A 6,241-nucleotide genomic window follows, 5' to 3' on the forward strand; every position below is an offset into this window, starting at 1 on the left:
CTCTCTGCTCGGCAGGAAGTCTACTTCCCCCTCTCCCACTCCCGCTGCTTGTGTTCCCTCTCTCGCTGTGTCTCTCTCTGTCAAATAAATGAAATCTTTAAAAAAAAAATCTTTTTGGGGGGTCCTGGGTGGCTCAGTCGCTAAGCGTCTGCCTTCTGCTCAGGTCATGGTCCCGGGGTCCTGGGATCGAGCCCTGCATCCGGCTCTCTGCTCAGCGGGAAGCCTGCTTCTCCCTCTCCCACTCCCCCTGCTTGTGTTCCCTTTCTCGCTGTGTCTCTCTCTGTCAAATAAATAAATAAATAAAATAAAAAGAAACAGAGAAGGTCATTATAAATGATAAGGGGTCAACTCATCAAGAGGTTATAATAATTAGAAATATATATGCACCCGACATTAGAGCACCTAAATATTTAAGTCTGAAGGAACAACAATATAATCATAGTAGGGATTTGAACAATGGATAGATTATCCAGACAAAAAATCAATAAGGAAATAATGGACTTGAACTGTACTTTAGACAAAATGGGCCTAAAAATATATGCAGAACGTTCCATCCAATGACAGCATAAATACATTCTTCGCAATGGTACATGGAACATTTTCCAGAGTAGATCATACATCACAAATAAGTGTTAGTAAATTTAAGCTGATTAAAATCACACCAAATATCTTTCCCAATCAAAATTTTACAAACGGAGAAGAAGAGTTCCCTGCTGGTGAAAGACTAGTAAATTGATTATATTGGCCTCTTCCTGCTGAATGAAGATTCTAAACAAGCTTTGGTTTGTGGGGACACTGTGTCTGACCTAACCCAAACTTTCCCTACTGCCATGCACAGCAAGCTGCCATCACCAGGAGATTAGAAAAACTGAGTACCATACATGGATACTCTCATCAAGGAGATAGTGATTGGGGGTCACATTTCAAATGTCAGGAATTAAATGGAGGTTTCATATTCCCTATAACCCACAAGCAGCAGAGTTGTACTGTCCCAGGCTTTAGTACATTTAAATGACCAACCAGTAGGGCCTATTGTCCCATATGCCAGACAGGGGACCCTGGCTGAGGCACCTAGCATTGTGAAGGTATGGAATTCATGAGAGACAGCCACTTCTCTGACTCCCACCGAGGATGGATGTGCCATGCTGCTAAGAACACCATGCTCCCACACACCTGGAAAAGGACTTATCTCCGGGAATTTGCACTTAGGATGTCCCACCAGGATGGGTGAGTTACTTCACACCCCGGGTGAGGGGAACTACTCAGTCTGCTGGGATCCCATTACCCTGCCGCAAGCTGGATCTGTTAAAATGCACTACACTTGGAATGGAACATACACCACTGAAAGAAGGGGGTAGGTGGGGTTCTGCTCTGGCCTATCTCATCCCAGTCCATCTCCTTGCACCTGGCAGTGCTGCCTCCCCCAGCCGACATGTACGGTTTGTACAACCAGGTCATGTTTCTAAAGCTGCCAACCTCCATCTCCTCAGGGACGGGGGCGGGGGAGCATTTTGTTTTCCCACCGGTGTGATCATTTTGCTATGTTATTGTTCCCTCCATTGGTCTATAGAATGTTATAACTCACATAGAAGCCCTTATTAAATTCACCTAACAAGCCTTGAATGATAGCCAACAAAGCCTGTCCCTACTGAACACCGAACGCTGAAATGTCTCTGACGAGAAAAGCTGTCCAAAGGCTCATGAGCCTTTCTGTGTGAGGGCATCAACAGAAACAAAATAACATAATCACGTAGATTTTAGTGTTTAGCGTTATTCGTAATGGTAATGGTAAAATAGTACCAACGCTTTTTTTGTTTTAGCTTCTAGACGTTAATTTTTATCCTGATAAGTGTTAAAACAAGCTTGGGTTGAAGAATTTTAGTTTCTGAGACTCAACCAGAAATGAAGCCAATAAAGGCCTGCAGGTATCTTCGTTCCCTCTTTATACTCCTTGAAGCCGGGAAGTCATTTTGACTCTCAGGAGATCATCTCCTGTTAGTTCCATTTGCTTAATACCTATTTTTCTTCTCTCATGTTCTTTAAAGAATCCCCTAATTTCCCCAGCCCATAATGACCCTTGCCTTTTTGGCCTGAGGTTTTATTTCCTCAGCTGGGTGAGAAGCCCCCAGAGGGCAGTACTAAGGCCTCGTACTTCTTGTTCCAGCCAGCACTGGCCACGGTTTTTGTTCTTAGGCAGTGTCGTGGTGTCAATGACTTCTCTCTGTTGTTCTGGGTGAGCAAGAGGGAGTTCATGGACCTTGAGAGGAAGCACATACTCATGGCAGGTAGAGATTAGGCGTGAAGGCTCCTGGAGATGGTCTGTAACAAGTCTTGGGAGCTGGCAAAGACTGTGGAGGCACACCAGCATCTTGTCAGTGGGTGTGCACTGGTCACGCTAGAGATAGAGAAGGTGGAGTTCAGACCAGGATCTGAGACCCTTGTGTGCAGGGGGGAGTGGTGCCGGGATGGGGTGTTGGGGTGTTGCCTGTAGCAGGGGGCTGGGAATCTCTGGGGAGAGTGACTTGAAGCATGAGACAGCTTCTGCTGTTAGGTCCTCTTTTGAATGGGGGAGAACTGATTGATCGAAGTTCTTTGAAACATGTTCCATGGGTTTGTGTGGTAGCTTCGGAATTAGCAGATATTGAAAGAACAGTGATATTCGGAGAAACTCTGCTGCCTGATATTATATTTAATTTAGGAGACTATAACCCCCATCTTAGAAGATAAACTCTTCCCTCCCCATTGACACAACTGGGGAGAGGTTCCCATGATCTGTGTGACACACAGTCCTGTCACGATGAGCTCACAAAGACGGGGTATTTCAGAGCTTCTAGGGAAGGATCTGAAATCTCTTCTCAGGAAAATGTGGTCTTCCGACTTAGACATCATTCTGCTGACAAAGACTAACTCTAGGGCTGTGAAGTCTGGAGAAGCAGTTCCTTCATTTTGTGAATGGATATCGTTCCCATGCAGTGAACCACACATTCTGAGTATCTGGGTAGCAATCTACCTTCCTGGTGGTCTTGCCTGATAGTCTAGTATTTTTGGTTCAATAGAGCTGCAATAGAAGTGAAACTCCCCGAGAGTCCTGGTTTCTATACAGAATGAGGCTTGGCCAATCCCTATCCAATCCTCATCACTCCTATTGTGCCCTAAGCTGTGACTTCATCACCCTGATCACCTAGGAGGTGAGAGAGCTGGGGCAGGGAATTCCATGTACTCTCTTAGATCTCAATGGCAGAGGTTGGACCAGGAGCCAGTTTATTCCCAAATGGTGTTCCTTGGCTCTATGCCCTGTTTGCTATGCTTTTTGTATTTTTTCTCTTTGTCATGTTCTCTCCCTTTTTACTTGAGATAGACCAACATATAAAGAAATGTAAGTACCGGGGGGGGGGGGGGAGGGCACAGGGGAATGAGATGTATGAGAGAGTGTGTATGGAGGGAGGAGAAGGTATACATTATAAGGTGGGGAACATGGAAACAAAGTCTGTTCTTCACTGATCTTCAAGGTCATTAAGACCCAGGGCTAAAGGTTTTAGAAATAATAATCTTTTATATAATGGAAGTGCCTGAGGGACATAGGTCAGGACTGGACTAGGCAGCCCATTTGTGGTGCATCTGTGGAGCATGAGGAGGTATCTAGGGCCCTGCCCGAGTTGACATAAGGCCAGGTATAAGGATATAGGAAATCCTGGGGAACCTGGGGATATGTGAAGGAATTTTCAGATGATGGTCTCTGACTCGCCATGCTTTGTCTTAGTCTTGCTTAGATGCAAGTATTCTCTGCATGGTGCTGTGCGTAAGGATAAAGAAGATGAGATAAAGATGGACCATCTGGGAAGGCCAGGTGAGTATCCCTTGCTCTTCACCTCTGGGCTTATTATGTCCATAAGGCGGGCGGTTCTAGTTACTTCCATGGTCCATGTGCTAGATGGCTGAAAACTCCACACTCAAACCTAGTCTCAGTGAGGCAGCCCCCTCACATTCTGTTTAGCTTAAGAATTCTGTCTTCTCTCTAGGGAGAACATTTTTCAAGTAGAAGTTTGGTCCTGAGCCCTCATTAACTTCATAATCTAGGGTCTCCTGCAGGTGGAAAAGCTTCTCTTTTCTCATCTATACCTATGATGTCTCTCCTCTTATCAGGGTTCTCTCTCAAGTGATTCAGTGACAAAGCTACCATGTTTTCATGCCCATGAAAAAATTAGGTGACTCTTCTCCAGGCACTTGTTATAAGGTTGCTTTTGTGATAGAGATAAGTGCAGAAGGACTTTGTCGGGATAGAATCATACAAACAGTCTGAGGAGACTGAAAGCCCATTGTTCTGCGGAACATTCTGACCACCAGGTGACCATAATTCCTGCAAATTGTGTACTTGCCTCTCCAGGTAAGGGTTAGCTCTTCCCTCCTTTGTGCTCTTCTGTGACTCCCTTGTGAAATTACAGAGAGATAACACACTGGATTCTTGGTTTTTTGGTCCTTCAACCTAGACATCATTGAGTTCTTCGTGTCCACAATATCACTCCCTCCGTTTGAATGTTACATGTTAAACTTTTGTTTTCTCTCTGCTAAGTAAAGTGAAAGTTGTGGACTATTTGGTGAGGATTGACTTTTACAGCTCATGTAACATATCCCATTATATAATTATTATAACAATTATTATATAATGATATAACTGTTATATAATGATAACATTATATAGCTTTATTATTCAGTGGGATTTCTGCACAGATATTTTGAGAATCAGGCCAAAGCACAAGAAGAGGTTGGCCACTGAGGAACAAATCTTTCAAGCTTAAAACATTTTTTATATATTTAACTTGAGAAACAGTCATCTCTTGTGACAAGTATTTCCCAGACAATGGGTCAAGAATCATATATATAGTCCTGTCCTGACAGGATTTTTCTGAGTGTTTAAAGATGTATAGAAAATTTTATAATCTGCATCTCTTTCATTGTTCTGCTGTCCAAAATGGGAGTTGCAGTCTGCTGGGTCAGCGGTATAATCAATTTTCTTCTTGTTCCAGGCTGTCCTCTGGAGTCACCAAGGAGAGAAGTTCTGGGAAGGAAGGAAGATGGGTTGGGAAGAGATCCCTCACTACTTGTGAGGGTAGCAAGAGAGCCCAGGGGTTCTGAGGTTGAGATCTGTGCCCTTGGACCATCAGTTTGAGAGTGGTTGAGCCTCTAAGGAATCACCCGTGACATCATATCCCAGACACGAGAGGGCTTCTTAGACCCTCATTATGTATGTTTATACTGAAAAAAAAAAAAGATAATAAATATTTTGAGACTCTCAGAAAAGTTCTATATTACCAGGAATTTTTTGTTGAACTTAAGGCTTCTAACACTCAGTTGCTTACGGTCAGTCCAAATCCCAAACAAATTTCCCACTTCCAGGTGAAATCCTAGGTGAATGACTTATGCTATCTTATTCTCCTAAAGCAGCATGAACAGTCATCATTTCAGGGGAAGAAAAGCTCATGGTCCCTATTAGACTAAGCAAACTTTTAATCCAGGACCATGGCCGAGTCCTTCCTCTCTCTACCCAAGGTTATCACATGGCTAATTCATCTGAACACTCTAAGATGTTCTGTCCAGATTGTTTTCTTATATAAGTGCCATACTCCTTTCATATCTTACAGTGGAAAAAGATTCATGAAGACAGATGCTTAGAGAAGGAATTGGTATAGATTTTCTCTTTCTACCCAAAGCTTCATGGCCGCCCCAAATGCTTTATTATCAAGTGAAACTATTTTCATCTGAGTTCCTCCACATAATTCTCTCATTCTTACCTACTTCCCTGCTCTTCATCTCTGTTCTCTTTTAACCATCTTTGTCATGATGGGTCATTAAAGCATCCATGCGGAACCCTCTAGTTGGAGAGGTGTGTGAGGAACTGTGGAGAGAGAGAGAAGGAGAAGGAGGAGGGAGGAGGAGGTGGAGGAAGGACAGAGAAGGCGGGAAGAGTGGGGCAGAGGGTTAGGGAGGAGAGAGGGGAAGGAAAAGGAGGGGAGTGATACCCAAGTTGGAGACACGAGATAGGTTGTTTTGAGTCGAAAGGAATTCCTGTCAGTGGAAATGCTAAAGAAAAGTCTGGCACTACCTGTCAGAACAGTTACGTGAGGGATTTCGACACCGAATAGGAAGTTAAAACTGCCTGGAAAAGTCCCTTCATTGTCTAATACTTACAATAACTTTTGATAAAGAACTATTAAATCCCAATTCACTTTGATGTTGATAAAAC

The 6,241-nt window shown here is 43.6% G+C and overlaps 1 long non-coding RNA gene across 1 annotated transcript; it reads left to right on the top strand.

Annotated features, from left to right (window-relative positions):
* Positions 1 to 3,177: 3,177 nt before the first annotated feature.
* LOC112816309 (uncharacterized) lies at positions 3,178 to 5,287 on the top strand. Its single transcript, XR_012377286.1, has 3 exons — positions 3,178 to 3,376; positions 3,761 to 3,847; positions 5,025 to 5,287. It is a non-coding gene; the product is annotated as an uncharacterized lncRNA (long non-coding RNA).
* The last annotated feature ends 954 nt before the right edge of the window (positions 5,288 to 6,241 follow it).

The sequence above is a fragment of the Callorhinus ursinus genome, unplaced genomic scaffold (genome assembly GCF_003265705.2).
Source record: "Callorhinus ursinus isolate GAN/ISIS: 27379988/994484 unplaced genomic scaffold, GSC_fseal_2.0 scaffold132, whole genome shotgun sequence".
Classification (NCBI taxonomy): Eukaryota; Metazoa; Chordata; class Mammalia; order Carnivora; family Otariidae; genus Callorhinus; species Callorhinus ursinus.